At 39.0% G+C, this 25,173-nt stretch overlaps 1 protein-coding gene across 1 annotated transcript in view; it reads left to right on the forward strand.

Annotated features, from left to right (window-relative positions):
* The window catches only part of PPARGC1A (PPARG coactivator 1 alpha), a 367,686-nt gene that overhangs the window by 51,526 nt on the left and 290,987 nt on the right, over positions 1-25,173 (forward strand). The gene's annotated exons all lie outside the window — the stretch shown is intronic.

A 25,173-nucleotide genomic window follows, 5' to 3' on the forward strand; every position in this document is an offset into this window, starting at 1 on the left:
GTATTCTCAGGAGACTGCACCATTATTACTGCTTTTTAAACATTTTTTTAAAAACCCAGTATGTCTGGCATATCCTACTATAGTATCAACCAGCAGTGCTACACTTAGGATCAAATGCAAAGCAGCATTGCAGTTTGAGAGACACTCTGGCTAGTAAGGACACTTAAAAGAAAAACAAACAAAACTCTGCATGCCATGGGCAGTGACCTGTTCATAGAGTTGCACAGGATGCTCGTGCTGTAAAGGCAGGATTCAGAATTCTCTGAATGCAGCAAAATAGGTGTGGTTGTGCTGTGTTAGGTACCTGTGCATCCCCACGATGTGCTGCTGCTGCAGCGTGTTGAGGGCAAGCCCCAGAGCACTGCAAGGTTCTCTGGTGGAACAGCCCCAGCCACCTGCCTGGTGTCATCTCTCAGCTCTACAGGAGTCTGATTCTTCCTTAACTCATACAGAACTCCTCTCTGCAGAATCTTGGTGCCTTATACTTTTGCTTTGGTTGCAAGCTGTTACTGCAGGCATATATTTTGTGTAAGAGCAGAATAAAATGTATTAAAAGCTTTAAAGAAGTAGAAGAGAGTGGCAGACTCTTGCCTAATTTTAGCCATCCAAAAATGAAGTATTAAGCTGGTTGTAGATCTTCTCAGAGTGTAGGTAGTGGGCCTTGCTTGGAAGGGCATGGTGCATGTTTTAAATGTGGCTGGGGGATGTAAAGCAGCTAGAGACTGGCAGCAGGGAGAGTGGTAACACAGAGGCTGGCAGGGCACGAACAGTGCAGTCAGTGGCAGGTCTGTGCTGCTGCCTACATAGTCCTACCTCTGCAGTCTTAAAAGCAGTAGCAGGAGTGGCTCTACAGCTGTCACTTGTTCCCGTAGCCCTCAGTATTACAGTAGTTGGCATGTCTAATTACTGTATATTAAAATCCATCTCTGTTACAGTGTTTGAGAGAGCCTGTGCTCTTCAGGCTCCATCAGTTCTGTTTGCTGCAGAGGGCACAGGACTTCGCTTAGCTCCATGCTGGTGCCATGCTTAGCTAACCTCCGTGTGAGTACCTGGGGAACATGAGAATGCAGCAGTGGAGCCACTGTTGCTGTAGTGACTCACATGAATGCCCTTCTGTCAGGCATAAGAACTGTTCTTGTCCTCCTGAAATACTTTGGTTGAGATTTGCCTAGGTCCAAGCTATTAGGCACAAAAGAGGTCAGGGAAGAAACCTAAGTATTTTGGAAGAACGTCTTCTAAATCATACTTCCTACTTTACATTTCAGGTCAAAACTGAATGGGAACTTAGGAGATCCATTGGGATTTCATAATTAAAGCAACTTCATTAAGCTCAGGAAATCTGCAACTGTTAAAAACTCACAGAGGAAAGGAGGAAAGACCGTATTTTCTTCCAAAGGGCCAACACATCTGGCCACTGTGTAAAATAACATGAGACAGACACTTGGCTGTAGTGACTCTGGTCTTCTGTGCCAGTCTTATGAGTAATCTTGTCACTGTAAGAGGGCTTAGGTTGATAAATCCATAGTGTGCAACTTTACAAGAGTAAAGATCAGCAATGGGAACTCATACTTGAATGAGTAAAATCTGAGAGAAAATTGTATTGGCTCTGTGGTCACATTACAGAAATGGAAATTTCTGCATGACTCACTACTCGCGGCACCTGGATGTCCTGCTTCATGTGCATCTGTGACAGCAGGTACCTGGATCAATCAGTGACACCAAATACACAAATGATCATGTTTTTATCATGGAATACAACTGCTAAGTAACTCAGTCAACTGAATGTCCCTGGTTTGGTACTAATTCTTCTGTTGTGGTATTTCAGGCTTCTGAGATTTCTAGAAGGTTAAAACATAAGGCTTGGAAAAAGTAATCTGGTAATGATCAGAGAAGGAATAAAATAGGAAGTGAGTAAAAGCAGACAAGAGCCAGTATCTGTTTTTCCAGCTGGTTCTCCATATTTTGAGCATTTCTGCCTTGATCTGCCTTGTGTTAGTCAGGCTAAAGCAGCACCCTCAGCTGTGCATGCATGTGAGATTTCAACTACCACACTTTAGGTTTGTAATTAAGAAATTAATTAAAATACTGTACAGTTTACTGCACAGTCTATCAAGAGAAGGGCAGTTTACAAGATTTTCCACATGTGTGCTATAAATTCAGTGCTACAGATATACAGAATAATATTCACACTGACATTAAAAGTTATCCTCCTCTTGCAGAGGAGTATCATGAAAAATTATTGTGAAGAACTGGTAATAAACTAATTTTCTCAGCAGAAACCAAACCAGTAAGAATGAACATTTTAACACTGAAAGACTAAATGTGGAATCTGAGGTGAGAAGGAGAAAGAAATGTGAAAAATCAAACCAACAAACCCCAAACTTCTGAATTTGCCTGCAGTTTTCTGAGGTTACTGATGAACTGCTGTTAACCTTCTGTTGATGCCCCTTCAATTGCAATGTGTTAGAATTCCAAAGTACAAGCCTGAAACTTGTAATTCAGTTTTGTACCAGATCCAGTGATACCATTGCCAGTTACGTATCGTAACACCTGCAATTTCATTGTCTACAGAATTGAGTTTAAGTTAGCTGAAGACACTGAAAAAGACATGTTTTTGCAGTTTCCAGGTTGAGACTGGTTTCACTTTGTTTAAAATTATTTCCCCCTTTTACGTGTTACCAGGCAAAGTTATGGAGAAACACTTGAGGTAATGCTGCTTATTAAAGTAGTGTCTCATAGTGTTTAAGGTAACTTTTTGGAAAACAATGTGCATGAAAATATTGGCATAAAACTTCACTTCACTTCCTCTGTTTCCAGTGCTGAAGATGAGAAAGAAAGAAGGCAAAAAAAATGTGTAAATTAGTACTGAGTGGTATTAGTGAAACTTTCTCTCACTTGCCCTATTAAAGCTGTCAGGTGTATGTGCCTGCCTTGAGAGATACTGCTGGAAATCATGCTGCAAAGGCCAGAGAAAAAGCAAAATAAGGTAGTACCAGTAGGAATACTTAAATTAAAAAAACAGAAATTGTGGCAGAAAAAATGAGATATTACCCTCCTGTATCTCCTTGTTATCAACAGGAATTGAATTAAATATTGCAGTATAGTGAATTATTGATCTCTTCTTTAAGGAGGCTTCATCAAAGTGTTGAAGCTTTTGTATATTTCTCAAGAAATGCTAAGCATGTGGATTGGGATAACCACCTCAAATACAAGGTGTCTCCTACCTTCCCACTGCATCTCAGTAGCAACACAGTTGAATGATGCCGCTCCTGGAGACTGCACTGGAGGAAGCTGATAGATTGTTACAGGAAGGGCATTGGTGTTAAACTGAAATCTGCCACCCGTGTGCAAGTCAATTGATGACTGGAATTACTTCTCTTTGTGAATTTCAGCAGTGTGCCATGGGGCAGATTTTTACCTTCTGAGTGAAACCGTATTGCAACCAAACACCATCTCTGACTCCCTGAAAATGCCCCCCTAAACTGTTTGGAAATTGTGCTGCTGTCAATACTGTTGCATAAAATGTCCTAAAACAGTCAGAGAAATTGCAGCACCCAAGTGGGGGATTCTGTACTTGGCAGCATAGATAAATTAGTCTGTTTTTGTTGAAGTGACATTGATGTATAAGAGGGGAATTGAGAGCTCCTTCCATGAGGGCATTCCAGTGGATACCAGGGCACAGCCAGATGCCAGAATTGGTTGTTTTATTTGACCATTCTTTATTTTTCCTTGAATATTGAGCTTTTGCTGTTGCAGAGCCTAAATACTTGCTATTAGAGTTCTGTGCACCACCATGATATCTGTCAATGTTAAGACATACATGGAAAGAAAAGGAACAATAAAATACAATATCAGCTGTATTAGCATAGACTGCATAGAAAGTTAAGGGGAAATAGGGATTATCCCATTTTTAAGTCCAGAACTGTTGCTTCTTCTCTCACAGGAGAAGGCATAGAGGTGAATTAGGAACAGAATCTTGCTTCTTTTCCTCAAATGCTAGGAAGTACAAACTGGCTGAAGTATCTTCATTGTGCCTTAGAACCTTTGGGGCAGTAAGGAGGAAGGCCATTACGACATTATGGCTGACACTGCTGCTGATACATGGTTCTTACTGGGACAATGCCTTGATTGCTTAAGACTGATTATAATTTATTGTTAAATTCATGTATGAAATGCATCATGCAAGAAATGGTAGGGTATTGTGTGTTTTCTGCAACTTGCAAAGCCGTAAGTGACTTAATACCTGCCTGCTTCAAGAAACTGCCTTTCCTCCTCTGTCTGGCTTTCAGTTTGGATCAGTTGGGTATTTGACTTGCTGTGAGGGGAGGAAAGGTTCAAATGATAAAGTGATCTCTTCAAGAGTCTCTTTATTTTGGAATATTTTTGCCTTCCATCAGGGCTCTTACTGACTTAGATGGTTACTCATTAAGTGTGAAAGGGAGAGAAGTTGTCAGGATCCATTTATTTTGTATCTCCTTGCCATGAATACTGTTCAAAAGCTCCCCTTTGGGTTTGATGAACTTCTTTTTGGAGTTTTTTAAAGCCAAGATACTCCGAAGCAAATCAAATCCTATCCTAGATAATGAAATATAAATGAACACATTGAGCATCAGAAACTTGATCACTATTTGTGAAACAGTTGAGGGGCCTTTGTTAAGTACTACAGTCTCCACTACATTACAAGATGTATTTATTTCATGTGCATTTAATAATGCAGTACAGATGGTGCCTGAAACGCTGAAGTACAGTGAGGAATTACTAGTGCTCTGCAAGCAAGGTAAAGGCACTATGTGTGATTGCCCCACAGTATATGCAAGATATGGAAAATGAAATGAAATAAATAAAAAGTGGCAGATGACCAGGTTCTGGATATTGCTAGGTGAATTTATTAATTGCTAATAGAGCACCAAGCCATGAATTACTCAGTCATTGCCATTTTTTCAATTTTATGACTTTCCTTTTAAATACAGGTTTGTTAGGAAGGAATCAAATGTCACTGGGCAGTGAATTATACAGAAAAAAAATTATGCTTGTGAATGCTGATTTTCCATAATAAGTTATGACTTTAAAAGGACACTGTCAAGGTATTTTTCATAGTTTCAGCATGACTTTTTTGCTGTTGTCTATGATAACCCCTTGTACTCTGGATAAGGAAAGCTGTCATATACATTTCTTCTTGCTTGCTTGTGTGTGAAAAAAAATTGTTATTGTTGGTTTTCATACCATAAAGTTCCTCAACTTCAGTAAAAAAAGCAATAGAATATTTTGCTTGCTTTAACATATTTATATCATTTATGTTAGAACTACCTGCATATGTAACCAGATGTAACTACCTTCTGGTCACCTTAAGCATGTACTGTTTTTGAGAAAGGCTTACCTTGGAAACCTCAGTTGTATCTATTGGTCTTAGACACAGTCCTTGTCCCTCCATAATCATGGAGCTGGATAGATCATGTCTGACCTGTCAAAAGGAGTTTCAGTCTTTGTTGGCCTTTGTAAAGTGGTTCCTGTGCTTGTGGATTCTTGCCGTGTATTCCATGTTTGATCAGTAAAACCTACTTTATAATGGTTTGAAACATAAACTAATAAAGAAAACCAAGAAACAGCTTGTAGCTCCAAGAACTCAAGTGTATGTGAAAGTACTTCCAGTGCCTTTGGTCTCATGTGAAAGGTCATTTTTACTTTACTATCTTGAGTGTAAAATAAAGCTGAGTCTAAAATAAATTTTCTGTATTAGTCTTGGCAGCTTTTTCAAACAGTAAATGAATAAGCGTGTCTCCTTGGGGCTAAGCATGGTAAACCTGAGAACTAGGTACACCTTCAAATTTTTATGTTACTATTTGTTTTTTAGAACTGTGTGCAGAAAACAGTGCTGTAGGTCTTGGTGCACTGCTGTGTATGTTTCTAATACAGGTTTTCATTTAGGCATGATACCGTGTTGGTTGCTTAATATGCAATATCACAAAATGCAAGATTTTCCTTTTGATTTAATTTTTCATGCTGTGATCAGGAGGTTAAAATGTAAGGCAGTTTTAAATGTAAAGAAAGGAATTTCTACATTTTGTTTCTGTATCTATTTGGTTTTGGGCATGATCACAGGATCACATGTTTCAAATACTGCTATTTATGCTACTCATTACTCATGTAGACATCTTAACACCATTAATAGTGCCTACTTTAGGTCTTGTCTGGCTGAACTATATGCAACCAACTCTTGTCTTTTCCCTTTGTATGTCATATTGTAATGCCAAAATAAGGGTAGAATGTGGTCTTTCCTACACCATCCAGTCGGTGCCTGCCCTGCCATCAGTCTGTTCTCTTCTTGTAGCAAAAGGTGTATTGCTAATCCTGGCCTCTTTTGTCTCGGCTGTACCTGGCAACCACAGGGAGCCCAGCCAAACTGATGAGCTGTGAGTTGGTGCCAAGAAGCCCAGCACATCTCTGGAAACAGACAAATACTGAAGGCCAAATTTGTAAAGATGTGCATAAGGCACCTACAAGCACTTCTGGGTACCTCACAGGAGTTGAGAGAAAGGATCCTAAGGTACCTAAATAGATAGGGCCTGTCTGTAAGGTTCTGTCTCCAGAACTTTCGTGGCCCAAATCAGATCTAGATAAGTGACAGAGCCAGAGTGGACCTTTCCCCAGTTTCTGCATGAAACTGAAAAGTTGTTGGATTCACTTCTTCAGGAGAATTAACGTATTGTTATAAAGTTGTGTATTTAAATGGATGAATAACGTAGCCTGAATTGGGGATTCCATTTGTGTGGGGAATGTGAACATCTTCAAGATGAGCAGGACTGAACTTCAGGAACTATAATTAGTAACTTAACTGGAGGGACACAGAAAACATCAGGTGGGGTCCGTTCCATTAGGGGCACTGCAAATGCTTAACAAGGCTGTCTCTTTACCTTATCTGTAACACTGTTTCCTTTCCTTGAATCTTTTTGAATGGACTGAATTGCAGTATTACTTGGATTGCCAATGTGATCAAGCCAAGCTGTTTTCCAGCAGCTGTATATGGCATTTCTCCAAGCTAATTTTGGGATGGAGAAATTCCCTTTTCAGCAGTCAGTTCTTTTCCATGATCAGCTGAAAAGCTAATGAGGAAAGGAGAGCTAGTAGGTGTGGAGGGCTGGTGGTAGCACCACACAGAAAAAGCACAGGGGTAACGTGCAGCTCTCAGAGAGGATGTGAATACAGTTTTACGGGAATGACGTAGAAACATGCCTTTCAAGACTAGTTAAGTGCTTATAACTTCTTTCATGTAGCACTTTGGGCCTAAGCATAATTTTTCATAAGCAAATGGCATCTGAAATGGCATGAGAACAGGATATTGCAGTGCAGTAGTTACTGGCAGACAGGTGCCATGTGATCCCTTTCAGGAATGCCTTCACAGGTTATGTTGCCTGTGTTGGAAATAACCTGCTAGTTTCTCTGTTGGACACCGCCTGGGTGTATATGGACAGTTGATCTGTCTCTGCATTCTGGAAAACTGCTGTAGACAATCTACTGGATGTTTATTCTTGAGGGGGGTTTTTTTGGTTTAAGGAAGGTGGATGTGTTCTGGAGACTTTGCTCTTTGAAGCCTTGTCCTATAAAAAATGTTTAACCAAGTCAGTTTTTTAAAATCACTGCGTTAGTCACCCAGTGATTATATGAGGAACACTTCAGGAGTATTTCACATACCATGAGCCCTTGGCTCGGAATAACAATGAGGGCGAAGTATTAAAAACTGTGTGCTCATAAAGACAAACATGGCTGCATTGTTACATAGTGAGATCATCTCAGTATTTGCTGTTGAATATATCTTTGCATTAATTCAGCTCGTTTCTGAGACAGCACACTGGAAGAAAACATAATTTGAATTAATTATTTGCGCATATGGCATATGCCTGATGTCAGCTAATGCTGCATTAAGGATAGGCATGCTGGGCACACATTAAATAATAGAGTAAATATTTGTATTGTTTATGATAAACTAGTTCCTTATGCAGATCTTCTTTCTTTGTGTCTCAGTAAACATTCCCATTGGGCTTATTTACTGTGATTCATATAGTGCAATATGTTAAGTGTTATAAAATGTGTGTGTTTAAATTCTACTGCAAGACCTCACTGTGTTTTCAGAGCAATTGATGGTTTAGTAACACTTTAAAATAACATTGAAACCATTATGGCATCTTATTATTATATGAAATGTCTTGTTAGCATTAATCACAAAGGTTCATTTTGTGTCAGAAATACTTCTATGGAAGTTCCATTGTGATCTAACTGTAATGAAACATACATTTATCTCAATATGTTTTGAAATATTTATGTCAAGTGATTATTTTAGGAAAGAGAATTAGATGCCCTGAAGTTGTGCAGCAGTTGAAGAAAGAAGAATTCTAAAAAAACCAGCCAAAAACTACAACCCCCAAATCAACAACTTCCACTAAAAAATAAAAAATGTTGAAATAAAGGACCCTTCTTAAGAAATTCAGGCACAAACCCTTGCCTTAATGAACATAAAAATATGAACAAATTCTCTAGTTTTAGAGGATGGTAGAAGGCAAGAGTACAGGTCCAGAAAGTTCATTAAATTTGGAGAGAAATCTTGATTTGAGCTTTGTTTGCTACTGTTGATGAGGTCTAGTAATTTTTAGATCTTAAGGCAGTCTAGTACCAAAATGGAGAGGCTGAAACCTTATGGAGTGGCATGTGTTTTTCACACTTTTTTCTGCCCCAACTGCAAATGGTTATTCCAAAGTGGGATTTAGATGGGTCTTCCAGTGTTGGCAAGCCTGATGCAATTGTCAGATGCATCCTTTAGCAGTTGTCCTGTTGTGTCTGATCTGCAGATGCTTGTGCAGTCTGATGTGCTGGGCTTAGAGGAAATAGTCAGGCTGACTTGCTCTTCTGTCTGAGACAGGGTGATTTGTTGTGATGTAGGGTTGCTCTATACAGGGACAGTAGTCCTTGGCCAAGGATTTTGCAAGCTACCCGACATCCAGAAATCTGGTGAATGACCCAGACTGAAAGGAGGCAAGTTACTACCAAAGGCAAGTGTCTTCCCTCACATTGGCACACCAGGTATGCTGGATGGAGTTGGTTGGTGGGGATGGGGCACACTCTCTGAGCTGCCTGTCCAAGTGTTCTTCCTCAGCCGGGGGGGTGCATGTGGCAGAGGGTCAGTCTACCAGCATCTGTTACTTTTGTTGACAATGGCTCTCAGGAAAAAAAGCACAAGAATCCAGGAGAGGCCTTTCCCCTTTTGGAGAAAGATGGTGTGGGAACTTTGGCTGCAAGATAAATTGGTGGATGTGTTAGTACCTCTTGCTCTCCTGAAGATCAGGATACTATGTGTCAATGTTGATGTGAACTTGGATATAATCATGCCTTCACTACTCCCTCTTATTTTTGTGTGCATATTTTCAAATGTGTAATATTTTACAATATGTTTATCAGAAAATGCTGCCTGACAGAACATGTGTCTAGATACTGAAACAAAATACCAAAAATGACAGCTCCCAAACAGAACAGAAATAAATCCAGCAGTATCATTTACTTAATAAGAAAAGAACAGGCATTAAAATAGGAGCAGTGCTATGATAAACTTGACTGCAGACTCTGCAGTCTAGCCTTGTGAATGAGATTTAGAAGCAGTGTAACTGCTTGGAGAATATATGATTGAACTGAGATCCTGTAATGTATAGATGCATGCAGCCTTCCCCTTCTCCATTATTGGGTCTCCCTTTTTCCCAGGCTGATACCCTTCAGTATATTGACATCAGTATCATCATGTGTGCCTAAGATCTCCCACATTCTCAAAGAGCAGTTTAGCCATTAGACTTCCAATTAATACAAACAAGAAAAGGTTCCAGATAAGTAGTTTGGTTTTCACTTTACAGGCAGAATGAGGAGAGGTGTAAGGAGAGGTTTGTGATATTTACTAATTCAGATATGCTGCAGTAAGAAACAATTCTGCATTCGAGAGACAATTATACTACAATGGCCAAGGTGTTAACTGTTAATCATTCTACCTTCCCAAGAGCTTTTGAGCTGTTCAGGATCCACAGCACACATTTGGCAAGGCAGACGTAGTTCTAAATCACTTCTGCAATCCCTGAATTTTGGAAGAAGAGATCACTTTGGCAGTATGAAACCATCTCCAGAGGGCTGTGCGTGATGGCTTTTCTGAATTTGATACTTCTGAAGGAGGAGGAATAGGAAAAACATGCCCTGGTGCCTGGGCATGAGAGTAGGGTTCTAGGTATGGGAGAGGAGGAGTGTCTGTGAATGCCAGAGGCTGATCCTGTTTGAGGATAAGCGAAAAACTCTGACATATATGCTTTGTAAACAATCTCTCTCTATTTCTGTACTTGGTCTGTGGTGAAGTTGATTGTTTTCCAGTTTTTTGATATTTAGCCATGGCTAAATAAGGTTGACAACTATATTGGCTTCCATAATTTATCCTTTATTCTTGAAGTATTTTTTTCCATAGGTTTTGTTAAGAACCTTTTTAGAAATCATTCATCAAGGAAGTTGGGAAATATATCCTTACTTCTAAGAATGCATAAAAAAAATTGTGTTGGATATCCAAGTAAAATGTTGATAGGCATTTTTGCACAGGACGATATTAAACACAGAGCACTCTATGTGACTGACCTGGCAGGGCACTGATGTGGACAGCCCTTGGTTTCTGTTTTGCTTCGCAGCCAGCCGGCCACTTCGGCTTCTCATACACATTTCCATATTTTGCTCACCAGTCAGCCTAAGGTGTGTGGCCTGCAGAATAGGCACCTCATCAGTTTGTAAAAGAATCAGAGTTTCTTATTTAGGGGAAAATGGGGATTAAAATAAAAAAGATTGATTTTTTTTTTCAGTGTCATTTGAGACTGACTTATAATAAGATCCTGCTGCATTAGACTGTCTTTGCTTCGATTCTTGGCGGCACTAGTTGGATTAGGAATGTCTAGCATGCAACTCAAATCCAGAGATTGTGTGCCAGGTATTCAATAGTGGCATAAAACTAGTGAAAAGTAGGAAAGCTCTGTTTAATAACTGACTTGCTAATTTCTTCAAAATGCAGGAATACATTTGTTGATTGAGGTCTGGATGTGTTAACGCATTTTCAGTTGAGATGAAATGATTTTGTAAAATAATTATCCTAATGCATCAGAAATACAGGCAATCAATTTGTATTAAAATATCACAAGTTAAGGCTCTTTTTAGTGTTACAAATTACCTGTCCTTGGAATATTGTTAGCTAGCTCTTGAATTACAAGAACTTCCTTCTGTGTTATTCTTGATTGGCTAGTTTTGTTGGGATGTACAACTCCCCAAACATGTATTTATCTCTGCCAGGGCCCATGATACAGTGTATGCTGTTACACCTTTTTCACCTAGATTTTAATTTTGGATTAGCAAGATCGAGTAATTTTTCTCTACTGTGCAGTTCTGAGCTCTCTTCTTGTGCATATCCCGAATGTTGCACCCTGGCTCACATAGTGACTGGCAGCTAAGGGCAGCTGCAGGAGTGGTGATCCACAGCGGAGATGTTGATGTGCCAGTTTTGTGACGCATCTGGTGACTGGTTTGGCCCCTAGGATAAATTTGAGAGATTGCAGGTTGTCTTCAGTTCATTCCTGCTCTAAGGCCTCATATGGATGCTTTCTGCCAACCCACATGCATGGAAGAGTGATACACTATGGCTGTTCCTGCTTTTCACCCGAGATCCAGGTCAAGGGCTGCACCAGTCCTGTATCTTCAGGTGCACGTTCTTGGTGCACTACAGGCATCAGAACCAAGGCAGTGGGCTGGGAAATGTAATAACAGACTTTCCAGGGAGTGTGATGGTTCTTAAGACAACCAGGCGTGTCTGTATCAAAGCCAACTGTTAAGGAAAAAATATTTGTAGCTATTTTTAAGAACTGAGAACGAGTCAGTGAATATAACACAGTAAAAGAGCATAGAAGCAGGAGGTTGTGCACTTCATTCCTGCAGAACAAATGTATGTTTGATGACCACAGAGCTGTTTGTGGGAAGCAGTCATAGGCAGGAGCACTTGAGGATGATTTCTGAATTTTGAAAGAAAAGGAGAAATGTAATTTTGTTGAAGTTTTGCAATTACTTACCATAGTTAATTAATCATATAATTAAGTAAAATGAGACCATATTTCTTGAAATGTGTCAGATAATTATGATACATTTTGGTAATTATGTGTAATAAAATTAATTAAACATATAATTCAAAGAATCAGGAAAATTATTACTTGAAATGATTTATCCCATACATAGGTCAGAAAAATCTGTTTTATTTTTCTTGTGCTCAATCTGAAATTTATAATCTGGTCTTTTCTGTTTTTGAAATCATTGCAGATTTCCAGTATTAGCTCTTTGCCTTAATATTAGTTCTTGGTCAGAATTTTTCTTGGGATTCTTTAAAGCTTATAATAGTATTGGTCATCCAGTATAAAAAACCTTGGAGCTCTTTTTGTAGATCATTACTCAGAAAATAGATGCTTATCTATATATTGTGCTGATTGTTGCACATACAGAGTGTTTGTAAAAGACAAGAAAGGAAAAGAAAATGAAGAAAACAAATATTACCCAAGTGTAAGCCAGTGTGCTTGGAGCTCAAAGGTGTTTTAATATGTTTTTTTTGGCATCTGCCTGAAGCATCAAGCACACAAATACTCTCCCTCCCTTATGGAGGTCTAAACTGACCTCCCTTTCAAGTTGCAACATTTTTTATAGTTAGTTCTCATTTCCATTACTGCTGGGAGGAAATTCTGCTGCCACTGCAGATGAGATACTCTAAGAAGGGGAAGTGATATAAAAAAACCCTATAAAATCATGCTTGTGATATTAATTTTCTCACCTCAGGCTTAATAATAATTTTATGGTCATTTTTGAGAAGTTTTTTAGCTGTAATGTTTTATCTATCTTTATGGTCCCTTACGCTGTATTTAATCAGTGTAATTATAGAAGGATAATTAAATATAATGCTACTTAGTTCTTAAGATTTTAGCACTATTACTATTAATGTAACTAAAAAAAGCCCCTTGTAAATCTTGATGTCTTCACAAAGCAAAATATTTGATATACCATTAAAAGGGAAATGGTGGTACATTTTTGCTGGTATGGCAGCACACATCCCAATGCATTAGTTCATTGGTGGTTGAAGGGAATTTTTATCAGCATGAAATCAACTGAAGTGAAAGATACTCACTTGTTTTAGGATCCCAGGATGTCTCAGATTTTTAAGAAACAGCATAGGCCTCAATTTAGACAACTACTTAAGCTTATGATTAAATTAACCTTTAGGGAGTTGAACTCTTGAGTGCTCGTGTTTATGTTACAGGTTTACATGCCCAGATGGACTGGCTTGGCTGTTTTTTGCATATCTTGTAATATCTGCTGGAAGGCAAGCCATGGATCTGGTGCCAGTATGATCCATGTTCATCTTGTTTAAATTGAGATGAAAGAATCCTATGTGGTAGGAGAGGTTGGGGTAAATGGGTGTATAAGGAGGCATGTTTCTTCAGTGCTGCTCAAACCTGCTCATGGTGCTACTGTGAACAGGATGCAGGATGAGTATGTAAATTTTGCTCTGAACATATTTCTTTGCGCATTAATATCACATTCCTGACTTTCCACTTTTTCCAGGGGAAAAATTTCTAGATTGAAGGGTTAGATACTGCTCTTCTATGATAAACATCGCAGTTCCTTCATTTGTTTCAAATAGATGAAAGAGTTATGATATTTTAAAGTGTCCTGTAAGTAACAGGAATATAGTCAGTTTGCTATCAGTATAAAAACATTTCATTATATGCATCCTATTCAGTGGATACTAATTGTCAAGCTTGTCAGAAGAGAGCCAAGACTGAATGTGCTGATCCTTTTTAGCTCAGAGCTGAGGCATCTTGGCAAGGCCGGGTAAAGACAATTCCTTGATTTTCTCATGCAGCACCACTTGTCTCTCCTTCTCCACAGTGTCTGTCAATTAGACCCCTCTGCAGTCACCATCTTTGGCATTTCTCTGGAGAGCTCTGGGACCAGCTTTTTAATGTAACAGTGCTGGCTCCAGTCATGTCAAAAATTACATGTATGCTTTTAGATGATGGATGGTCCTGTGTCTTGCACATGCAGATGTCAGACATGCAGGTTTGGGCCTTAGATTGGCACTGGACTGTCTGCTTTGGGATAAAGTGGGATTATAATCTTGACTCATGCTCTCTTGTTAGCCCGAAGATGTATTTACACTTCAATACCGAATGTAAGTGATTCAGAATTGATCTGCCATGCAAATACAAAATTAAAAGTAAAATTGTGTTGCATATTCATAGCCTGGCAGTGATATCACATGATTTCATGCCTTTGAGAAAAAGAGAGGAGATATATGCTAGAAAAACATCTGTAAACTAGATAGTTCTTCTTCACTGTGAATGTCAGATATGAGTAGTTATCACTGGCAAAGGTATGGTGCCATATTAAGGCTACCCCTAGCAAACTTCCCAGAAGCAAGTCCCTCAAGGAAAGGAGCACAGGATTTGGGCCATGCCTCTGCCATGGAACTGAGGGATCTGAGCTCACTCTGGGGTGGAGACTTGTAGACTTACTTGTAAATGAAATGTAAAATTTCCTTCTTGTCTTCTCAGTCTTATTACAGAATTAATTTTAGAAAATAGAAACTTTTCCATAATATTCTCCTAAAGGAAATGTGTCTTCTATGGGGGAAATGCCTCTTTTTCAAAGAGCCTGAACAAAGAGCCTGTGTATCATCTGAATGCTGCCGTCTGCTCTGCTTCATGTGACAGTCATAAATACTTTTTGGGGTTTCATAGTACTCTTACTAAGCCAAGTATCATGGTAGCACAAAGTACAAGTAGTAATAGGAGTATATTGATTTGAAAAGTAGTGCAAGACAGTATGCAGGATGGGAATAGTCAGGGGTTTGTGTAACTCATTAAATGCCTTTTGTTCTGCTTATCCTTCCCGGAAGAGAAGGAACAGCGCAGTTTGAAAGTGCTCTGGCATGTCCTAAGGGCTTTTAAAGGAGATAGGCAGCTACCACTCTCCCTTCCAAGGAGACTCCTAGCACTTTTTCCTGTGTCCCATTATAACTACTGCTACTTTCATCTTGGGGCAGCTCCAGGGGTTAAGTTGGTCATAGGAGCATCAGTATCCTTGGAAGAGGTGGACAAGATTGGAAAAGGCACAGTGATACTCTGAGGGGACTTTTAAGAAGCAAAGCAGGTGCCAAAAGTGGAGAAGTATCAGCACATAACACTGGAGCCATGTATTACAGTGATTGCTTACTATGCATAGTGCTGGGTATACATTGCTTTACTACACTGGAGGTTGCAGTGGGGTGTAAATGTTACATCTGCCTTGTAACACTGCTCTGCACAAAATTAAATTGCATTTGGTATCTTCATTTCTATGGGATTAAGTGAGACTCTATGGGGGTGTATATTCAGAACCTTGGATTTAGATTCAGAGTTGTTTGGCTAAAATCCCCAGCTATTTTGTTAAAAAAAACCCCAATAAAACAACCAAACTTCTTGTTTTTCTAAAAGAATGACTGTCCCTGTGGTTACTGATGTGGGACATGTGCAGCTTAAGTACTATTGCTTCTCTTCCCATTTTAATGAAATACAAAATGGCATCTTTTCAGAGATTACTCTTCTTGCAATAAAATGTCTGTCCCTGAGGAAGAAAGCCATTTTTGCATTGTTGCTTAGGAAGGTGGTGGTGCAGAAAGTTTTGTTGGTGGACTCATGAAGAAAACATTGGTTATCTCTGTGTGGTATTAGAACTTTAATTAGTGGAAAGCATGTTAGAAACTATATTTCACATTTAAAATACAAACAGAGGCTGTTACATTGCCTCTCCTTCTCCTTTAAATTAGTTCTTCCCTTAAAAAGGATTCTTTGGATTAAAAGCATTTCTTCTACATCACATGAGGGAATTTCTTAAAACAGTAACAACAAAAACAGACCAACTAATGAAAGAAGTGATTTTAAAAGGCCAGGTAATTCTTGGATGGTTGAGTTACAGCCATGCTTAGAAAAGGAAGGAAGTTGCTTTAATTATAAATAAAAGAATTGGTAAGCAAGATGAATTTCTGCCAAGTAGGGAGCTTAGCCCAGCTTTGACCTTTAGCAGAACCCTGTAGTCCCTTTTAATTTTTACTTGTGTGGTTCATTTTAATAATGTGCTTTGTTTTTCAGTGACTGGATGGAAGAAGCATTAAGAAGACAATTCATTAATATGGATTCGCATTTTTGAAATTATGGGGTAGCAAAAACCATTAAAAACAAGATCCAATGAAATTCCCAAGGGGACTACTATTACAAGTTAGTGGTGGTGGTCTTCTAATGGCACCAGAACCCTTGTGACGACAACCAGACTTTTTCTCTTTGTGTACCTGGCTGTCCCGATTGAGGTAGCTTCCTACCTGTGCTTAAATATGTTTCAGAATACATAGGTTTGTTTTCTGTCTCTTCTCTGAAAACCAGCTATCAGAAAGCAAAGAATCACAACTCAGGACACTGGATTCAAGATGGGAAAGCTATAGCCCTTGTAGAACAGGGAGATTTCTCTGGATAATTCTGTAATCTGTGTGGGTTTAAAAACCTTGTATCTAGAACAGTTCCCCTCCCAGTGTTAGAGGCAAGTCTCTTTTTACTCTTAGGCTATTGCCATTCTCTTCTGCAGCTTCAGGCTGAGGACTCGGAATCATAGAATCATTAAGGTTGGGAATGACCTCTTAAGATCATGGAGTCCAACTGTTAACTTAGCACTGTTCACCCCTAAGCCATGTCCCCAAAGCACTAGTGCTAGATCAGCACTAGAGAAGATGCGATGGATATTCCTATGGAATTCTCCCATCTAGCCTGTATCTTATCCCTTTTAAATCAGTAGTATTTATCTCCACCAGTCTTTGTGGGGGGAAAGTTAATTCCCCATTTTTTGTGCTAGAATTTACCCCCCTTATCTTGCCCATTCTATAGATTTTTTTTTCTTGCTGCTTCCCAGAAGCAGCTCATCTGCTTTTCCAGGAGCAGCTAAGCCGCAGCTCAGAACATGATGGTAGTACACTGATCCAGACATTCCCTGTAAAGATTAATTTCTTTGAGCACTACTCAGTGGCATTTATTTTCCCCATCACGCCATTTTTTCTTACATTCTCATGCCTTTCCTCTTTGCTCATCCTGCAAGCCATTCTTACAACAGGCTACCCCATAATGGCTATTAAAACATGACTGCTATTCTGTGGATTCTCACCCTTGTGCTTTACCTCCTCAGTAAATCTCCCATTCCCCTGCTTGACTGTTTGCCTCTCCAGAATTTGTTGCATTTGGCTGAAATGCTGTCTTACATTCAAAGGATGGTTCCTTGACTGATGTGGCCTTCATAACGGTCTTGGAAGGTAAAAGGTTGTGATAGATGGACACAGTAAAAAAAGGGGTTTTTTTTCAGGAAGCAGGAGCATGTTTTTACTCTGCTGTCTCTACTGGTCCATTTACCACTGAGAGAAGAAAGAAGTAGAGATTAGAGGCTGTTCTGCTAAATTAACCCTAGCTGGTCTCAGGTGATTAGTCACTAATACATTTTTGCATGAACACCTTCGGTTGACAAATTCTGACTCCTAGCACCAGGTGGCTAAGAGCTTTCCTGCGGAAATACGTGAGCATCAAGTAATATCTGCTGTTGAATTTTTTGTGTCATTAATGGGAACTGGCATCTTCTGCCATCAACTGTAATTCAAGTAAATTATACTCTCTGTGACAGAAGAAATTAAACTGTGTGGTACAGCACATGGCCCAACACAAATTCATGTTTTTCAACATCCCAAATTATATAAGCAATGTCTTTACAGTCAAGTTTTTAAGGGCAGATTAATTGTTCATGTCAATGCTTATTTTTTGAGATCTTTTGCTTTAATTACCTAATTTTTCTTACCAGCATTATTTAGGGCATCTTTTCAAAGAAGAGACTGGTGGAAAGAAGTTCTGAATTTCTTATTTGGTGTTTAATTTGGAAAACCTCTGCATACTTGGCAATTTGGAAAGCCAGTGTCTCAGTAAGGATTTGGAAGATTATTTTTAGACAACCGTGTTTTGGAAATCTTGCTTGTAATTTTCTTCCATAATAAAATGTGGTCCATTTAATCTGTTCTGCATAATTTCCAATCATGATACTACTCCTTGTGCATAAATAATTAACTAGAATGTCTGAGGTCATTTGTATCTTTTGCTCTACAGAACAAACGACATAATGACCACTACTCAGGATTAGGGACGAGATGGCCTTAAAGTTTTAATGTTGTTGTATTCTGTTAGCTGACCTAAACCAAGATGCCAATAATGGTTTGTTAACCTGCAGAGACAACTGTAGATGTTGAAAAAAATACCAGACAGATTTGTGTAGCTGTCTAAAACCTCTGTCCGCAAGGTCCTGTGTTAACTGGTCACTGGAACAGCTCATTTAATGAAACCCTTTGGCAGTTCAGGTCTTTATTTGAATTGTATTTCCTCTTCTGCCTGAGAATGGGGCAACCAGTATTTCTCTGCTTGACAGGAATGCTGTGGAGGGTAAGGAAAGCCTGTGAAGTGCTTTGAAGTTGGAATGCAATGCACAGCAGAGTAACACTTCAGTGAATAATATTTTCTGGTCCATTTTTCATGATAGCCAATTAATGTATCAAAACCAGTGAAACTTTAAGAATCATGGTAGTTAATAGAAAACGACAGAATATTTATCTTTAAGATGTAATAAAGAAAAGTAACTGATGAGTATGGCAACAATCACTTGGAATAAACGAGTGAGTGTTCATCTTCGCAAATTCATCAGCAGCTTCCTTAAGATGGGAGATTTGACTATTCCAGGTCTACCTGTCATAACTATGATATCAGCTAGGTTTTAGTATCTTGAAGTGTTTTTAAATTAATTTTCTCCCCCGCTTTAACTGGAGGAAAATATATTACTTTTGTGGCGTTAGCACTATGCAAAACCACTCCTATATGTTCTAGTTGCAGGACTTAACCAAATGCAGTGTGTGGGTGCTTAAATGGATTATGTTTCTTCTTTTACTTTGTCTGCTTGGGTATGTAGAACTGAAATGAGTCCAGGTCTGAAAATAGAGACCTGTACAAACCTAAGCAGGCCTTAACAACTCAACAGTAGAAAACCCCTCGTTATTATCAGTTCTGTGTCCACTAGTTTTAGTGTCGAAACAAGAAATCTTAACTAAGCCCAATGGACAGAGGTAATTGTTATTGAACTTCTGTTTTTCTCAGCTGTAACAGGAGAAAGGTCAATATATTTTTATATGAGTATATCCCACTAGATTGTTGATTTACCCTCTCTGACATTTTTCTGATGCAACTTTTCCTCTAATCAAGAAGTTGACTACGTGACACAGAAAGGCTAAGCCACACACTAGGGTTTTATTATTCATCTAGAGTTCCAGAAGAGTTAAGGAAATGTTTAGCTTAGAAGATTTTCAAAAAAAGTATCTAAAAATTTTCGGTGCTGGAGTGTTTTCTTGGTTTTGATCACTTACAGGCTTTTTGACAATTGCTTAAAATAGAAGTGTAATATTTGAGGCCAAACAGCTTTTATGATCCTCAGGTTTGAAGGTAATTTTTTTACTTTTTCATTCTCAGAATTTTTTGAATAATATTTCATATTTAACTTAAAAACAATATATGGCTGAAGAAGATACTCTTTTTTACTAATGTTTTTTGTTACCATAATGAAAATCTGTTATTTGCCTACCTCAGTTTTTTAAATTTGTCATACTTAAAAATTTGTGGAAACTATCTATTCTTGAATAAGGATATAAATAGATCTGAATTTGATCCTTCATGAACTCTAGATTTAATAATTTCAAATTGGTTTTGGTGTGTCATTCTCACGATCAGTACGCATAAAGGTATATGTATGTGTATATCTAGCATATTTGTGCACTTGTGCCTTTAACTGATTTATTCAGCAGCACTTCAATTTGTACTAGGATTGTTAAGAACATAAAGCTTGGTATTCTCTGGGTTCAGTAATCTTAACATAAATTATTCCTTGTTTCAAATTAGCTCTAGATTTCCATTGAGAAAAGAACAGTATCACCCATATAGAAAATTAGCCTGGGGTTATACATATCAGAGGAATCAAATCCTTGAGGAATCACTGTGCTCATCATTGCAGAGTGGTATTGTGTATTGGGGGACAGATTCAAAAGGAGTAGTAGTAGATGGACAAATCTAGTGAAATTCAGGTGACTTTTTTAATGCTGTCAGATTCTAAGTCTTGCTCCCTAAAGTCTTTGAAGATACCTGTTTGATTACACTGGTTCCCATCTTTATACTGCTTTTGGTCTTTCTTGCTCTTGTATTGTCAGCAGTGTTATCATTTTACTGACTGTCAGTTGAAAATGTCCCTCCCCCCAATATATCCTCTTACATTTAGAAATTTTACATAATTACTGTCAGCTATTGGTTCCCAAGCTAGATTGATTTGCAGAGTGAATCCTCTGGCCCTTGCAATATTTTTCAATATCTAATTTCTTTTTAAAAAATCCAACCCTCAAAGCAAATACAAAGTTTTTAGATCTCATGCCAGTTGAGAAAACCTTCATTAAATAAACTAATTGCAATGTAGTGGAATTTTACCTGCCAGGATACCTGGCACATTAATTCCAGAAAAAAAGAGTGGTACTTCTTTGTGTGTCAGTGTTAATTACATTATTTATTGCCTATGTTTTTGGGAAATAGAAGTTGGAAAAGTATTTAAAATGAGAATTTCAAATTAAAAAATCAAATTGGAGAAAGAGTGAGCAATGAAACACAGAGAAGGAAATGAACAAAATTAATAAAAAAGAGAAGGGGGTAAGTAAGTATTTCAGCCTTTCAAAATGGAGCACATTTTCTTAGGAAGTGATGCAACAGAAATGAGGGTGAGGATGGGACAGGTTGTGCAGGACATCCCTTGTATTCAAGTAGATCCTCAAGTACTCGAGTCAAGCACAGGCAGCAGAAGTGTTCAAGAATAAAAACTGAAAAGATCTGAATATTTTTGAAAATAAGGCTTGTGCCTAGATATGGGAGCCCATCTCAAACTGGGCATGAATAGGTATGTAAGCCAGATGTTTTCCTTTGTTTATGAATTGCTCTGATAGGGGAGGAAAGGCAGAGAAGAAAGTGGGTGAACAAAGCCAGCTTTGTGCCAATAGAGTTGTTGCTTTCTAGGAAACACCACTTGCCCAGCTGCATTGTTGCTGGGTCACTACTTCTGAGGTCAGAGCAAATCCTCATTTTTACGCTCGATCTTAAATTTTAATTGTGTTTGATATAGGTGGGAAGTCCAGAATTTTGAATGTAGATGAATTATAGGAATGGAGGTAAAATAGGGGCAAAATGTTTCCTGCTGAGATACTCTGTGGAACAGTGTTTCATTTCTAGTAATACTAGGTTTTTAAAAAAAGAGAACTTGTTAAAAACCATTATTTTTCAATGTCATGATGTGTATGATGAAACTTGAAAACCATTAAACTAAAGTGCTTAAGAAATTAAAAATTAAAGATGACATTTCATCTTTAAGCTATCACTAATACAAAGTAGTGCATCAGAGTGATACAAAATAAGGAAAATGTGTGAATGAAATTTTGAGTTTTCTGTATTCCGTGGTTTTTCTACTCTGTGTCTTGTAATTTAGAGTGTTATTTGAGTATATATCAAAATTTCCAATTTATGAGCAAGCCTTTGTTGTGAACATATACAAGGTACAAGCTTTTGACAATGCAAAACTTAATGATCCACAGCAAGAAAACTGAGGAAAAGAAAGCAGTAACACATGGAAATGAATTTACTAATTTCTTCATCATAAAGATAATCATGGTTCTGAAATGCAGTGAAAAAAGATGTTGTTGAGATGCTGTGGTTAATGGGGGCCATATAAAACTGAAGTAGATGGAAGAGAACAGATGGAAACTTGAGGAGAAACAGCCTGTCCAGAGGATCTGCTGGCTGCTGTTGTTTGAAGTTCATAAGGTTTGGTGCTGTGTAGAAATGTAATTTCCTTAGGTTTCCAGGTACTTGGATACTATAAACGAGCTCCTTCACCATGTTTTACTTATGACAGAAAAAGCTATTTAGAATCATTAAATACTTAAGGTTGGAAAAGACCTCTAACATGGAGTCCAACCATTAACCCAGCACTGCCATATTCACCACTATACCAAGTCCCCAAATGCCACGTCTGCATGCTTTCTGAACACTTCCAGAGGTGGTGTTACTTATGGAATCATAGGATAAAGTGGTCTGAAAGAGTCTTCAGGAGATCTCTTGTCCAACCTCACACAGTGTGGCCAGGTCAGACCAGGTTGCTCAGGTACTGACCCACTTGAATCTTCAAAGTCTCTGAACAAATTAAACAATGTTTTAGGACAGCTCATTCCACTGGTGGACTGTCCTTGCAGGGAAAGGTTTTTACTGTGTATGCTGTCTGAACTTCTCTTATTTTACCTTCAGCCCATTGTCTTCCTGTCATGCTCTTCTGTAAAGACCCTGACTGAATCTCTTCAGTGACCCTCCTCACGGGTGCTAGGGGACTGTTGGTAGGTGCCCTCAAAGCCATCTGTTTTCCAGGCAAAACATGCCATGTTCCTTCAGTCTCTCCCCACAGGTCTGGTGCTCCAGACCCCAAACAGTCTTGAAACTCTCTGCTGAAATTTGCCTCGGTTCACTGATTGTGTTTCTTGTATTTGTGGGTGGGGGTTGTGGTATTCTGGATGTGGTCTGATGAGTACTGAGCAAGGCAGTCGTCCCTTCTCCCTGCTGGCTGTAGTCCTGCTCACGCAGCCGAGGAAACTGCTGGCCTGTGCTGCCAGTGCACACTGCTGGCTCATGTTCAGCTCCATACACACCAAGACTTTCCACTGGCCTTCCTCCCAGTGAGGCCCAGCCTGTATTGTGTATTCCTTCCCAAGTGCAGGACAAGGCTTTTGTTCTTGTTGGATTTCAGAAGGTTCCTACTCTTCTGTCTGAAGACAGGTGCCAGATTTGCCTTCTTCCTGTTCTTGTGGGCCTGTACTGCTCCTTTCAAAGGTGCCCCTTGCAGATGAGCATCATTGGATGCAGCCTGCCAGGTCCCATGGATGCCTATGGGCTGAGTTCTCCTGAGATACTTGAGTCAATCCTCATCCACTGCTGGGCACCCCCTTCTCCAACTCTGCCTCTCAGTGCTGAGGCCTGGACGACCTTTTTGGTGAAGACTGGGGCAAAGGCGGCGTGGAGAACCTCAGCCCTACCTGTGTGCATAGTCACTAAGTCACCTGCCTCTGTTGCTGTGTTCTCTGAAAAATAGGTAATTATTTTTAAACATTCTAATTAACAGCATGGGCAGTGTTCTGTGAACAAAGGTCAAGGTCTTCCTGGCCTGGTGTCTTGTTTCTGTTGTTGGGTATTCTGCATATCTTCAGAGGATCCATGCTGACATGAATGATGGTAGAATAATCTCTTCACAAGGAAACTTTCAACTGTTTTAGAAACCCTCTTTTCCTGTGATACAGGAGGGTCTTTATCCTTCATGTCCTTTGGACTATTTTTTAATGTCCTTCTTGATAGAGGTAATGTATTCAAGGGGAGTATATGTCATTAATTTGCAGTGATGGCAATATAAATGGCAGTATATTAATATTTTTCATATTCTGTATTCCCTTCTCAATACATCATAGCATCCTGTTCACTTTTTTTGACCCCTCATGTGTATTGAGCAAATGTCTTCATTGAAGTGCCCGTGATGAATCTTGCATCTTTTTTCCTGAGAGGTTATAACTAATTCAGAACCCATCAGTATGTACAAGTGGCTTTAAATTTGTTCCTTCTAGTGTACCCTACTCTGCACTTTTTTCACAGTGAATTTCATCTGCTGTCAGGTTGTCCAATTACCTAGTTTTTTAAAGGTCCTTCTGGAGTTCCTCACAATCCTTTGTAGTCTTGACTACCCTAAATAGTTCTCTGTAGTCAGCAGATTTCACATTCTTATTACTTATGGCATGTCAGCTTTCAGTTATTAGTAAATATGAATAACTGTGCCTTTCATAGTATTGATCATTTGGACATGCTTTCTTCATGCACTGGTTATTTTTTCGTCCTTGCTCCTATTTCCAATTATTTAGTTAGTCTTTCAGTCTGTGGCAGGAATGCACCTGTAAATGACTGGGTCACACTGTGAATCTTAGAGACTCATAGTAGCTACCAGGGCTGGTCTCCAAGGTATCCACAATGAAGTAAGTTAATCTTAGGTGAACTGAATTCCCTTGGAGATACTCCCCACCCCTCCAGAATATTTGACTTTCAAGACTGCATGTCAAAGTTTTCTAAGTAAATTAATACAAAGAAGCTTCTAGAAAGTCGGTTTAGTCTTCCTGTGCTCACTCTTTTCTTCTTTCAGACTGCTATGGATGGGTTCTCAGGGCACTCCTGGTGGGATAAGGAATTCTGTTACACTCCATATGTTTTGTGACTCTTTGCTTCTGTTGTAGATAATAACCAATGCTCTTTCTGGTTAAAGAGTAAAAGTTGTGTACCTCTAATTATGGGGACTGAGCACAGCTTCATCCTTGAGGCTGGAAATACGATAATGCAGCTGTGTTACAGCTCTACTCTCTTGATCCTTGCTTCTTTCAGAACTCGTGCAGTGTTTCACAGCCCACCTTTGGGGCTGGAAACTGCTAAGCTTAAGATACTGTTCAGGGAACATGTATTGTGAAAATCTGACGAGTTCTTGGGCACAAAAAGTTTACAATGGTTCAAGGTTATACTGAGCAAGTAATTGGAAGAGAGATCTGTTGAGAGTAACAAAACAGGCAAACAGCATCAAGAACAGAATATTCCATCAACTGGAAATAGCCAAGGTGAGGCAAGGATTTTGAAAGGAGGTGGTGTCGTATATTCATGCCCAGTTCTGGCTTCTTTAGAGGTTGGACACTGAGGACACAGTTGAAAACAGGTGAGAGCTCAGCCTGGTTCTGAATCAGCCCAGCTGCTCTTAAATTCTTAGAAATTGTAAAAATATTAATCCAAACTTTATGCAATCTGTGGATCACATGATATTGGAACATTCAAAATAGGATCTTTTTCTTCTGCTTGACCTTCAAATACTGTCTCTATTTCTGCTGTGAGA

Source organism: Aphelocoma coerulescens, chromosome 4 (genome assembly GCF_041296385.1).
Source record: "Aphelocoma coerulescens isolate FSJ_1873_10779 chromosome 4, UR_Acoe_1.0, whole genome shotgun sequence".
Classification (NCBI taxonomy): domain Eukaryota; kingdom Metazoa; phylum Chordata; class Aves; order Passeriformes; family Corvidae; genus Aphelocoma; species Aphelocoma coerulescens.